Source organism: Podarcis raffonei, chromosome 14, assembly GCF_027172205.1.
Source record: "Podarcis raffonei isolate rPodRaf1 chromosome 14, rPodRaf1.pri, whole genome shotgun sequence".
Lineage (NCBI taxonomy): Eukaryota > Metazoa > Chordata > Lepidosauria > Squamata > Lacertidae > Podarcis > Podarcis raffonei.
Window position 1 is genome coordinate 31,356,545 of NC_070615.1, and position 14,310 is coordinate 31,370,854.

Consider the following 14,310-nt stretch of genomic DNA (forward strand, 5'->3'; position numbering starts at 1 on the left):
CCCCTGGCCCAGTCCAGAGGCTTTTATGGGGGGGGGGCAGAGAACAATGAGGAGAAGATTGTGCAGCATTGGGACAGTGTCATTCCCTCTCTCCATGGCAACTGCCTGTGGCTCCTCAGGGGGCTTCTCCCCCCACCCCAAACCCTGCTCACTTCAAACCCCCTGGTTGCAAATAGCATCACTGCAAACTTCCATCTGTTCCTTGTGTTTTCTAGATAACTCGATTCAGCTGACGGAAGCGTTTGCCATGGAAGTCTCCAGCGTTAAAAAATAAACAAAGCCCTCGATGGCCAAAAGCCCTGCTTAGAGACAATTCAGATATTTTTCTATAGCTCTTGGAAGGTGGCTTTTTCGTTCTATTTTTGGACCCGATGGTATGAAAAGCAGGGCCTTTTCTTCTCTCTGCTCCTTGTGAGGCTGTCGGCTTGCCCAGTTCCTCATGGTGCTTTTGTAGCTGTGCCTGGGCACCCCACAGGGTGGCTTTCTTTGGATGCTCGAATTTTTCCACTGGGGACTTTTATCTGCACCAGATTTCCTTCCGCGGCATCAGTTGTGCTGCGTTTCCTTGCTACCGCCCTTACTCCCTTTTGATATTCCTTCTTCTCCAGGCCTGTCTTTCTTTTTTTGAAAATTCAGATATAATTTAATCGTAATTATCATTTCATTTGTAATTTAGGCTCTTAGTATATTTTTATCCCTGCCCCCACCTCTAAAATAAAATAAAATAAAATGTTGGTGATGATAGGTAAACAAGACCAAAGAGTGTCTCCAGGAAATTCAATTCTCTGCAGTTAACTATGAATGACTTCTTTTATTATTATTTTTCTTTCATTTGACAACATTTATATAACGCTTGATTGCAACAAAATCTCTAATCAGTTCACAAAAAAGATGAAGAACACCTTGCTGGATCAGGCTAACAGCCCGTCTGATCCAGCATCCTGTACTCAGAGTGGCCTGTGGGAAGCCTGTAGCATAAGAGCACTCTCCCCTCCTAGACTGGCCAACTGTCTGATCCAGCAGCCTTTTGTTACATTCTTAGGTAGATTAGCAGAGTTAGGTGGGGAGATTAGCTTGACAATGTACTCCAACACAGGTTTAGAGAACCTCTTTTATCAAAAGAATAGGGGAAGAACAGAAAAAAAACCACACCTCCTGGTTAAATTCTGTCAAGCTCTGCCCACTGATGCTGGTGGCTAGCAGTGGAATAGCAATGAATATCTGTTACTGGGGGCCAGGGGAGGAAGAGGGGCTGTGTGGAAGCTATTGTACCCCCAGAAAAACCAGGTCTCAATGGCCCATGTGTGATATAGAGCCCCCATCAGGAGCCACCATGTATATGAATGCTTTTCCTTCCTCGGCTCAATTGTTATATATGAAGGGGTTTGTAGCTCAGCAGTAGAGCATCATCTTTGCACGCGGAATGTCCCAGGTTCAATCCCTGGCATGTCCAGATGGAGCGGAAATGCTGGAACCCACTGCCAGTCAGTCCAGGCAATACTAAGCTAAATGGACTCAGCGTTAGGCAACTTCCTATGATAGTTGCATTTCCTGTAACTTAGAATGAGATACATTCCATTTGTGATTTTCCCCACAAATACTTCTGCTCTCTTTTGTATTTCTTGATTTTTTTCCCATCCCCCAGCAAACAGGCTGGGATTGCCATTCTCACTATAAGGAGAGCTGGAAAGACATGAATGTTTGGTGGGAGGCCCTGATTCCTCTTTGCCCGAGGTGAGGAGCCAATGAATACCCCAGTGCTATGGCCTTCAGTTTTTCCCCCTTCGGCTGAAGACCAAATTGAGCAGCAGGCATCTGATGGTGGTTTCAAGCTACTGCATCTGTTCAGTAACGGGGATCAAGCCTTGTTTTAACTACATTTTCTAAACATTTTCCAGGTGTGAACTACTAAACTTGACCTTCCCTCACACTCCACCCCCTTTCTCTTTGGGCATTTCCCTACAAAGTCAGTGCAGGAGGCTCTGATGGGCTGCCACCCAACGCTTGGGCTCCGTCCATGCGAAGTTTGCACAACACAAATTGGATGAGTGGTCAAATGAGGAGCAAGACAAACATGCATGGTCTCCCTCCTCTCCCCCCCTTCATCCCCTCCCCCCTATTCTTTAGGTAGCTGAAATCACAGAATACAAGTCTCGCTGCAGGTGGCTGGAGGTTTAGACTGAGTGGAGAAATAAATCTATCACAGTGTGGATGCAGGAAAGGGCTATTGACGGCTACTAGCAATGCTTCTGAATACCTGTTGCTGGAAATTGCAGGAAAGGAGAGTGCTCTTGTGCTCGGATCCTGCTTTTGGATTTCCCATGGGTATCTGGTCGGTCACAGTGACAATATGATGCTGGACTACATGGGCTACTGGCCTGATCCAGCAGGCTCTTCTTGTTCTTAAACTGCCTTGTCTGAAGCAGATCCCTATTTGTCCCAGGTTAGCAGGCAAGTGGCTATTTACAAGCCACTTTCAAGCTCCCCGGTTTGGACTTTCCCTAGCAGAATGTGGGAGGGACGCGGGTGGCGCTGTGGGTTAAACCACAGAGCCTAGGGTTTGCCGTTCAGAAGGTTGGCGGTTCAAATCCCTGTGATGGGGTGAGCTCCCATTGCTCGGTCCCTGCTCCTGCCCACCTAGCAGTTCGAAAGCACGTCAAGTGCAAGTAGATAAATAGGTACCGCTCCGACGGGAAGGTAAACAGCATTTCTGTGCGCGGCTCTGGTTCGCCAGATGTGGCTTAGTCATGCTGGCCACATGACCCGGAAGCTGTACGCCGGCTCCCTCGGCCAATAAAGCAAGATGAGCGCCGCAACCCCAGAGTCGGCCATGACTGGACCTAATGGTCAGGGGTCCCTTTACCTTTAGCAGAATGTGACATTCTGCCCATGCAGGAAAGGCCGCTAAATTAAAGTTGCTCTGTAACGTTGCAGCCCTCGACTCACAAATGCCGTAATTAAGGAGGGGGGAAAGAGAGAGATTTAACCCACAGTATCACCCAAAGCAAACATGCTACTGCTTCACTCAAAAGTGGTTAACGTGAACTTTGATAAGAGGAATCCCAGTTGACCACAGATGTTTCTAATAAATGCACTTTCCGTCTCTCTCTCTCTCTCTCTCTCTCTCTCTCTCTCTCTCCTGTTTTAGAATAATTAAAAACATGGCTTCTTCAAATCCTGGTATGGATTCGTTAACGTCTCTGGGCATTGTAGCTTGTGGCTATTTTCTGTGCAGCGAGGAAGTTGGCAAGTCACACAAACTGCTCCTCCGTCAACAGTCTGAGACAGGGAGGATCAGATCCTTGGCAAAAGCAGGGCAAAGATGGCTGCAGGGTCTGGATGCAGGGCTGGTTTTCCACCCACTTTTTGGGGGGTCAATAAGAGCAGCGCTCCCTGCTGCAAGGGAAAGTAATGCCACAGTCTACTGCTAGAGTCAAGCTGTGTTTCTTCACTGCTCCAGGGGAGAAGGTGGACTCACAAGCCAATATTCTTAAGATGTCTAAGCTCCAAAATTTATTGTTGCTGTTGTTACATTTATAGCCCACCTTTCCCCTCCCCAAGAAGCTCCATGTGGTGTACATGGTTCTCCCCCTCCTCATTTAATCCTGACAACAACCCTGTGAGGCAGGTTTGGCTGGGAGATAATTACTGGCCCAAGGTCACCCAGGGAGATTCATGGCTGAGTGGGAATTTAAACCCTGGTCTCCCAGGCCCTAATCTGACACTCTAACTGAGTGGTTCCCCAAGCGGGAGGTGAAATCACCTGGGAGGCATGCTAAAAGGCAAGGGGGCGGTAGGTGTGCACCGGAGGTGTAGATGATTATAGACTTTGAAAAGCTGGTATCAATAAAATCTAAGTTCATCAGTTTTGTTGAAAATTTGGGTTCAGTTTACATTTTATTGCAAACTGACCTAATCTGCCACTTTCCAAAATAATACGTGAACACAGCTATCCTTGGAAATTTCCACCTCTCTGAATTTTGCAATACAGTTCTCCAGCAGAAAAACAAATCTACAAATGGTGTGTGTTAGCAGAAAGTGTAGTGAAACATATGAACATGTGTCATATTAGGGGAAATGGCTTGCAAAAAAATACATATATGTCAAAACTGTATTTGAAAAATGTTTGTTTTCTGAGAAATGTGCATTATAATCCCAATAAATCTTCATGGTGACCTTTCTTTATAAATAAATAAATAAATTGCAAGCTAATGCAAAAATAAGATTGGAAAAATTGTAGGGGGAACAAAATTGACAGATTTGTTGATTCCCAGGGGTGAGGGAATCCCTTTTTACTCTAGGGGTCACATTCCCTCCTGGGCAACCTTCTGAGGGCCACATACCAATGGCAGGAGGCTCCCCTCTTCATTTGCATCTATTAGTTTTTCCTAACAAAGAAAGAGGTGAGAGAATGCCCATTGCTTGCCTGGAACAGGTAGCAAGTGTTCGGAGGAAGGAAACAAAAAGTCACCTGAAGTCACATCCTTCAAACTCCCAAGCCGACATGATACAATTGGGGTGTGTGCGTGTGTGGAATCATACAGAACCACAGTGGAAGACTAAGAATCCGTTCCACATTCTGCCCCTGCAAAATGATGGCCATTCTCTCCTCCTTTGTTATGAAAAGTTAATTCATCTAAATGAGAAGTGGACCACAACAAGCCAGCTCAAATCGCATGCTTTTAAAACTGGGGTACAGGATGACATGATACTTGGAAAATGGACTGGGGAAGCTTGGGGGTCCACCTATACTTGTCCCTTGCCATTTGGAACTCTCTGTCTCGCTCTCTTGCTCCCTCTCTTCAATTTTAAACTAGAAACAGATGTCAGAAACCCAAAGCAGTTCTTATGCAAAATAAAAGTGGTATATTATTTCTAAACTGCTTCCTCTTTGCAAACAGGCCCCGGAGGCAAAGGCTGAGCTTCTCCGGCATGGATTTAAGTGGCAACTTCAGAAAAGGGGAAAAAGAAGGGGGGGGAGGAACCTCGCTTGCATTAAAAGGAGAAGAAAAGAAACCCAGACTTGGTTCCTTATCAATCCCCCTCCACACAAGACCCATGACGATGCCAGCGTCCCAAGTGGGGCGCGGGGGGGGCGGGTAGAAAGATGTTGGAGGGAACTACTAGAAGCTAATTCAAACGCACCACTCCAAAATTGTTTAAATCTGAAAGCTCAGGCTGTGAATCTGGTTAACATCAGGCGAAACAGGAGAGGCAAATTAAGTAATTTCTCACCCATTAATAGATTTAACCAGCCAGAAGTTATTGGATCCAGGCCATGTAGATTGCCTTATTAAATTCCGAATACCAGAAGCCAGGTTTCCTGATAGGGAGTGCTAATGAAAAATGAGTGGAATTTATGGGCACTTCAAATTTAATTAAAGCAGGGTCCCAGGTCCCTTAATTTTGCTGCTCTTGGGCTGGGAGCTACAGCAACCTGCACAGTAGCTGTGGCTTCATCAGATGTTCAACGGCACTCGGTTTCTAAAACACAGTTAACCGGAATACACTGACGTCTCCAAACTTCTGGAGACAAGTCCTAGCGCAATGCTAAAAGTCCCTCCCAAGGTCCATCCATGCAAAGCATGGGTGGCCAAGAACATGTCACCCCAGCACCCACATGCCTGCAGGGGTCCCAGCTGTAGAAAGCACAAGCCTTCACTAACCTACTCTCCAAGGATGGCTGGGTTGCAAAGGCAGCCCCGTGCAAGCAAAGCAAGGCCAAGCAAAGGATATCTGTCTCGGTCCAAATGTGATCCAGAGACAATGTCACGCAACACTCCAAGGTCAATAATAATAATAATAATAATAATAATAATAATAATAATAATAATAATAATTTATTTATACCCCGCCCAACTGGCTGGGCTTCCCCAGCCACTCTGGGCGGCTTCCAAAAAAATATTAAAATACTGTAATACATCAAACATTAAAAGCTTCCCTAAACAGGGCTGCCTTCAGATGTCTTCTAAAAGTCTGGTAGTTGTTGTTCTCTTTGACATCTCGTGGGAGGGCGTTCCACAGGGAGGGCACCACTACCGAGAAGGCCCTCTGCCTGGTTCCCTGTAACTTCCCCTCTTACACTGAGGGAACCGCCAGAAGGCCCTCGGCGCTGGATCTCAGTGTCTGGGCTGAACGATGGGGGTGGAGACGCTCCTTCAGGTATACAGGACTGAGGCCGTTTAGAGCTTTAAAGCTCAGCACCAACACTTTGAATTGTGCTTGGAAACGTACTGGGAGCCAATGTAGGTCTTTCAAGACCAGAGTTATATGTCTTGGTGGCCACTCCCAGTCACCAGTCTAGCTGCCGTATTCTGGATTAGTTGTAGTTTCCGGGTCACCTTCAAAGGTAGCCCCACGTAGAGCGCATTGCAGTAGTCCAAGCGGGAGATAACCAGAGCATGCACCACTCTGGCGAGGCAGTCCGCAGGCAGATAGGGTCTCAGCCTACGTACCAGATGGAGCTGGTAGACAGCTGCCCTGGACACAGATTTGACCTGTGCACAGTTCAGGCGAGGCACAAGACAGGTAACTAGAACAATCCAGAGGACCCCAAAGGGAATCCTCAGCACTGGATTCTGGGCCACTCCCAGTTCTTTAACATCTCTGTCCTGCGGGGTGCCTGTTTTGTCCTCTGAGAACTCCACATCTAGTCTCAGGCTTGGCATCATGCTGCATTGGGTCCCTATCCCAAGGTGGTATTCGAGGTGTGCAAAATTGCAAAGTATTCCCTTGGCATGCAAGAGGCCCCTTGCTCAATCCCTCCAGGTGAGGTTGGGAAAGATTTCTTGTCTGGAACCTTGGAGAGACACTGCCCATCCTCCATGCAGACAATCCTGTGCTGCATCAGGAAAGGGGAACTGTTTTCAACCCGAGGGCCGCATCACCTTCTGGGCAACCTGCTGGAGGCCATATATCAGTGGTGGGTGGGGCCAGAGGCAAAAGTGGGTGGAGCAACAAAGGCACATTTTACCTATGAACAGTAGACTAGTTTCTAAATGCACTCACACAGCCCTCTGCATCTATTTAGGCTGGTGTTTCCCAAACAGGTCTCCAGCTGTTTTTGGACTACAACTCCCATCACCCCTAGCTCTCAAGACCAGTGGTCAGGAATGATGGGAACTGTAGTCCAAAAACAGATGAAGACCCAAGTTTGGGAAACACTGATCCTGGCAAGAAAGAGCTATAATCAGAGTTCAAGGACACATTCCAGACAGGGAAAAAACCCCAAAGATGGTGTAGAGTAGGGCTGATGATGAGGGGTGTGGCCTGGAGGAAAGGGTGTGGTTGAGGAGTGGATGTGGCCTGGGGAGGACCAGACAGGCTGGGAGGAGTCCAATTTGGCCCTTGGAGCTGAGATTTCCCACCCTGAGATAGATGAACCAATGGAACAACTTGGTATAAGGCAGTTTCGTATGACTACCAACCTCGAAAGAGCTTTGCATTCCAGCTCCGGTATTAATTGCCTCTGATATTAGCAAGCAATGAGCTCTGCCTCCCCTCAGCCACCCCATCTTTCATCCTGATGCCAATGTTTGTTTATAGCCCTTTGCTTGAAACTCAACATCTGCAGTTCCACCATAAACTGGTGGGAAAGAGTTCAAGAATTCCTTAATCAGTTTATTAATGACCACTCTTGTATGAAAGTCAAATTAAAAAGGAAAAAAACACGCACCAAAACACCACTGAGGGCCACTGCTGCAACCCAGAAACCACATTAATAAACATCAGGGCTAACAATGAGCAGAATCAAGTGATGCTGGTCATCAATCCACCCCCTCCCCCGCCCGGCTGCCCCACTACCACATCTGTGAATGTTTCCCTATAAAAAGACACAACGGGGCAGCCTTTCCAATTGAAAAAGCCCTGACCTTCGAGTGGGAGAGGGAGGATTTCCCACCTACTCCCCAATCATTTGTGGGAATATTGCCCAAAGAGCTATTTTGTATATACCAGGGGTGTCCAACAGGTCGATTGCGATCTACTGGTAGATCCCCGCGAGGTTCTGGTAGATTGTGGGCTGATCTCTGGCTCCCTTTCCTCAGTGTTGTTGACTCCTGCCCCACCCCCACCCCATTGTTGTCTGTTTAGTGGAAGGGAAGACGGAGCTTTCTCTCAGTGGCTGCTTTCATTCAAAGTGATATTATTGTGAGTGACTTAAAAAGCTCAACAAGTCTGACCTGAACCCAAAAAAACGGGGATACAGTGGTACCTCAGGTTACATATGCTTCAGGTTACATATGCTTCAGGTTACATATGCTTCAGGTTACATACGCTTCAGGTTACAGACTCCGCTAACCCAGAAATAGTACCTCGGGTTAAGAACTTTGCTTCAGGATGAGAACAGAAATTGTGCTCCGGCGGCAGCAGTGGGAGGCCCCATTAGCTAAAGTGTTGCTTCAGGTTAAGAACAGTTTCAGGTTAAGAACGGACCTTCAGAACGAATTAAGTACTTAACCCAAGGTACCACTGTAGATCATTGCCAGATTTTAATTCTGAAAGTAGATTGCCGTCTCTCGAGAGTTGGCCACCCCTGGTATATACAACCCAGTTTGGCTTACGACCACAGTGTGTGTGTGTGTGTGTGTGCATACATATACACCAGTCTTCCACAACTTGGTGGAAACCAGCTGTTTTGGACTACAACTTCCTTCAGATCCAGCAAGTACAGTTTTGTTGGCTAGCGCTGATGGGAGTTGTAGTCCAAAACAGCCATGCTGGCTGAGAGTGATGGGTGTTGCCTTTTAAAATGGCTGTGCTGGTGGGGGCTGGTGCAGTTCAAAACACCAGGAGAGCACCAGGTTGAGGGACACCGGCATATACCAAACTAGTCCTGCAGAAGAAAGTATTGAATCATTTGCATGTCGATCCCCAAAATTACGTTTTCAGGAACTGACTTAAATGTATACCGGTTCAAGAGCTCTTAGGTCCACCCAGCGTGTGGTTAAGTGGAAATCCCTGCCTGCTGTATATGTTGGGTGCTGGACTACCCCAGGCTCTTTGGTGGCTCGGCAAATCAAGCAGCTTGGCTGGAAGTCAACTGGGTCTGGCCGGAAGTCAGGCGGAACCCCCCATGTGTGGATGGCCACAGTGTGCGCCCACTGTGTAATATAAAGCCTTTCACCATATTGAGCAGGAGAAAGAAGAGGATGAGCAGTGAAGGGGAGGGGGGCCTGAAATAACTGTGATACGGCACAACCCCCAATTCACACTGCATGCCAGTGCTAAATACAGACCGATTTCTCCAGTGGTTTTATTATTCGTGATGGAATCCCCTGTGGCCTCCAGCAACTCATTTCTGAGCTAATGGATTCGGTCCAGCGTGGAATAGCACAAGGGTGAATCAGTCTCAGGTTACCCAGCAAAGATGAACCACAGGAAGGTGAATGAGAGAAAATTCTATGGGTAAGATCACACACACACATACCATTCTGAATATCACCCTCACTCCCCCAGCACAAGACACATGCCGGAAACATTTAAAGAGCCTGAACAATTTCCGCGTTTGGCCTGAAATCACGATCCGGCACTGTATTTCAGGGTAGAAAGACATTATCTTCGGATTTGAGCGTCATGGCTCTTAAATACGCACACACACCAGTCAGCAGCTCTTTGACAGACATATGAAATACATATGCACTGACACTAGAGAGAGAGGGAAAACAGGATATCATAGGGATTTTATTTTATGATTTATTTTTTGCAATGTGTCCAAAACGTTCACGGTTTTTGGAGCCCTCACTGAGGACTGCTCACATGCCCAGGTGTATAACCTGAGCCTAACTGAACTACAAAAGAAAAGCATTTCAGAATGCCCTTACAGACAAATCTGTTTTCAAAGTCCCATTTGCTTGTTTTTAACATGAGCTAAATCTGTTTCCCACCCTATGCTGGGGCACAATCAAAGCAGAGACAGAGTTGAGAGAACCCACACAAATGAAGATTACACAGGTTTGCTTACATGGTTTGCTTACATGGAGAGGGGCGGACAGCATTTTGCAGAAATTCATGTGGAGAGCATACTCAGAAGGCCAAAATCCAGACAACAATATACGTTTTAGTGGTAGCTAGTGACCCTTGTCCAATTAAGTGTAAAAACAGCTAGCACACACCCAGGCCTTATAATTGCAAGCTAAGATAACATTGCAGCATTGGCATCAATTCTAAAGGGTAGGAACTTAACCACCCCCCACCCCAAGATTTTCAAGGTACTTTAGAATTTCAGATGGGGGAGGAGGGATTTATTGCATCAGTCCATTTACAGCTGGAAGAAACATACAATTGCTCAGATAGGGGGCAGGGAGTAGCAGAATGCTCATTGAGGCTCCCTACCAAATGATTTAAGAAATAAGCAAATGGTGTGCCCCTACTGTTTGAGCGAGGGCATTGTAACACATCCCTGAAATCCAGGGGTGTTTTTTGGTTTGCTTTTTAACATTGTTATTTAGTTCGATAAAACTGTTGAGTTGGAAGGGACCTTGAGTATCATCAAGTCCAACCCCCTGCAATGCAGGAATATGCAGCTGTCCCATACAGGGATTGAACCTGCAACCTTGGTGTTACTGGCACCACGCTCTAACCAACTGAGCCAGCCAGGCTCACTAAGTTTTATTACTGTTTGGTGTTAAGCTTCTGTCAGCACCCTGTCCTTGATGAGCTGGGTGCCCAAGTCCAGAGCATAGGCCGCTATCAAAATCATTGGGGTGGGGGGGCATGGGGTTAGCAATGGGAATTAAATTAGCAAAATACGCATCCATCAAAACACTGGGGAGAACAGTTAAAGGATCTAAAATATGACTTGCACACACTGCTGAGCCAGAGGAAACAATAGAAAAGGTGATTTTAAAAATATCTGGTTTTCCTGAAAGTGGTTGGTTCGACCTGTCATGCTAAAAATCGGGTGAAGTCATACCAAAGTCATGTTTTGCTCTGCTATCTTAGTTCAAGATGGCACCTGGTATCCAAACACTGACATAGACTGTCACCCTCATCTTGGGAACCCTTGTGTTGAGTTTGGTGACAATATCTCAAGAGGCAGCTGACAAAAAAAAATGGTGAAGTTACTCCAAAGTCACATTTTGGTCTACCATCGTGAATAAAAATGGTGCTGGTATCCAAACATTGATAAAGACCGCTGTTCCCACCTTAGGAACCCTCAAGCCAAGTATGCCAATGATATATCGAGGTATGACATCTCGAGATATCTTCCCACTTGCTTGGATGGAGGAGACACTGGGGTCCATGTGTAGAAACTGGCCTACTGCACAAAGGTTAAATTTGCAATCATTGCTCCATCCACTTTCCCCTCTAGCCTGGTTTACCACTGGCATGTGGACCTCAGAAGGCTGCCCAGAATGGAATGTGGCCTTCGTGAGGCTGAAAAGGTTTTGCTGCCCCTGTTCTAAAACGCCATGGAAATAATTGGTAAGGAGTCGCTTGTGTGATTGAGGGGCCATTTGGAGAGGCAGACAGGGCAAGTTCTTTCCTCTTGAGGACTTGCAAAGTTCCGAAGCTGGAGAAGCGGAGGAAGAGGAGAGTGTGAGAAAGCCAGAGAGGAGAGGCAGGACACCCACTCACCCCACCCTCTCTTTTCCATGCTGCCCTTAGGTAAGTCATGTGCAGTTCCTGCCCAAACCGCCCCTGGCTCTTGCAGACAAAAGGAACCTTCTTTAGCAGCAGAGAGAAAGCTACGCATTACCCTCACCATGACAAATTCATTTGGCCGCCTCAATTATAGGATAAGATCTTGTGACACTCGCTAATTTGGAGCCGCGTCTTTTCCATCTGTCCCATAACAGATACGAGGATGGGCATTTTTTAATTACAGTGCAACAGAAAAAGAAAAGAAAAGCAGGGTGACTGTAGACAAGGACCTTCCAAAAGGGCATCCAGGGTCTGCCCATAGAGGAGCAGAATAAGTGTGGAGGCTGTTTTCCAAAGAAATAGGAAAATCTTCAAACCAAAACAATGTCTTCCTTCATGCAGTGGATGTAACAAAGTTGTTTTAAATTTTTTCTTTTGAATGTTTATACTCCAGCTTTTCATTGTTGCTGCTGGCTGCCTCGGACATTACGTACAAAAATCAGTACAGAAACTCTATTTTTGCAGCATGCATAAGCCATTGGATGTGCTACCTAGTCTAACGCGACAAAAGCGACTTGCAGCCCTGAAAGATGCTACACCAAGTCAGCTTACAAAGGGGAGAACAGAGGCAGCGGGAAATGAAAGCAGGCAAGCAGCTCTGAACTGAGCTGTGCATATTGCACAGTTCAGACACTCAAACTCTTGGACTGGGTTCTCAATTTAGGTTAGAGCAAGCAGCAGTTTGGACGTGGGGTCGTACTTGAGACAAGATAAACTACAGCGTGTGTATGTGAAATATTATACACAAAAGGGAGAGCTTTCTGTGAAGGACCACAGTTGCAGGACAGTGGTTGGGAACTTCCAGCCCATGGACCAAATATGACCTTCCAGGCCTCTCCATTTGGCCCACAGGGCTCAACTGCCCCACATCTGATGCCATACATACACTCCCCTCCACCATGTACTTCTCTTTTAGTTCCACACCTCTGCTAAAAAGCTGCCCTTGCCAACCTCCAGATGTTTTGGACTACAACTCCCATCATCCTTGACCATCAGACAAAGGACTGATCAAAGCTGTGATCCAAAATATTTATCTGAAGGGCACCAGCCTGCCAAGGGTTGCTCTGGAGACTAGTTTTCTGCACATCCAAGATAGGCCAGTATCTCAAGAGAGTGGCCACACTTGATGTGACTGGAATTAGAGGTAGGCCAAATTCCCTCTCCCACCTTGTGATCTCAGCCCCTGACCCACAAAAGCATATTAAAGAGCACAGAAAAAAGTCCTTTGTTCTGCCACAGAAGGGGAGAGTGTAACTTATCTAAGTCCAAAGGGGGAGAAATGCCTTTGGTATACAGCGTAAACTGAACTGAAAGCACCAGCGGAATAATAAAGACATTCCGGGACAGTCTCCTAACATTTCCCCTGGGCACATCGGCCTTTTAATAGGCAACATATAAGATTTCCGAAGGTGGGGATGAACCGTCTTCGAAAGAGAAGCAAAGGCAGCAACATCTTAACTAGTAAATTAAACCCATACTGCACACTCTCCCATGTCGGGGGAGAGAACCCGATAAAAGGGCCCGTATTACAACAATGCCCCAAGAAAAGGGTCTCTTGGGGAACCTTGAGTCTGAAAAGCTTCAAAAACCTGGCACGAGCTTTCGGGAAGATTCGCTTGAGGTAAATTGCATAATAGGAAACTAAGCCTGCGTCTCTGAGAGACGCAGAAACCTAATGAGGAAATACTGCCGGAGAAATATGCCAGTAAGCTGAGCCCGTAACACAAACACAAGTGGGCAAAGGCTTTCGTTCTTTACAGCAGCTTCTGTCGTGGTCAGACTCCCCCGTCGAGTATTAATCTCTCAGAAAACATATACAGGGAAACTAGAAAGAGAATTCTCCCATCACCTTATAGCAAGCACAGAACTTTCTGTTATCTCTCATGTCAAATGTCAACCCTGTGTGTCTTTCTTTGCTAGTTGACAAGGACAAACAATTGCGACCAAATATATTTTGATCACATTTACCAGTAAAATGGAAGTTCTGAAGAAGTCACATTGCTAAGCTGATGGGTGGCAAATGTGGTACTCTCCATACAGTTTGAGACTCCAGCATGGCTAATACATAGGGACGATGAGAGTTTTAGTCCAACAGCATCTAGAGGACACCATGTTACCTGCGTCCAACTTAGCTTCCTAGATGTACCTGTTGCCTTTAAAAGTCTTCTAAAGTAATTGGCGAAGAGGGTCTCCCATTAGCATCATACAGTACTGACTACTCCATACTTGGCACAAGAAATGGAACACCACATTACTAAAAAGAGGGTCCAGGGGTGAGCCAAAAACAGGGAGCAGAATTAGGGTAAGCGCCATAATGAAGAGGAGCCAAGACTCATTTTTACTCTCAGCCACCTGCTTGACTAGTAAGTTTGGAAGGGGGGGCCAAACTCACATTTTTCATTGCCAGGCATGCTGACAGTCCACAGGGAAACAAAAGATAAATACTGTATGCACCATCTAATATGCTATTAACCGCTTTGAGGTTTTTCTTTAAAATATAAAGCGGTATAGAAATGAAATAAATAATAATATGCCCACCATATAAATACTCACCATTGTACAAATTTCATGCCCTTGCTATATCTGAACATACTTGCTTGGCTTATTCAGACATTTACAGTATCAAGTTGTATGTGTAAATTAAGATGGATGTACTGGTGCTTATTG

At 46.2% G+C, this 14,310-nt stretch overlaps 1 protein-coding gene and 1 non-coding gene across 2 annotated transcripts in view; both read right to left on the minus strand.

Annotated features, from left to right (window-relative positions):
* Positions 1-14,310, minus strand: part of LMF1 (lipase maturation factor 1) — a 160,555-nt gene that overhangs the window by 80,027 nt on the left and 66,218 nt on the right. The window lies entirely within an intron of this gene.
* On the minus strand, positions 10,525-10,598 carry TRNAT-AGU (transfer RNA threonine (anticodon AGU)). Its single transcript has one exon. It is a non-coding gene; the product is annotated as a tRNA-Thr (tRNA).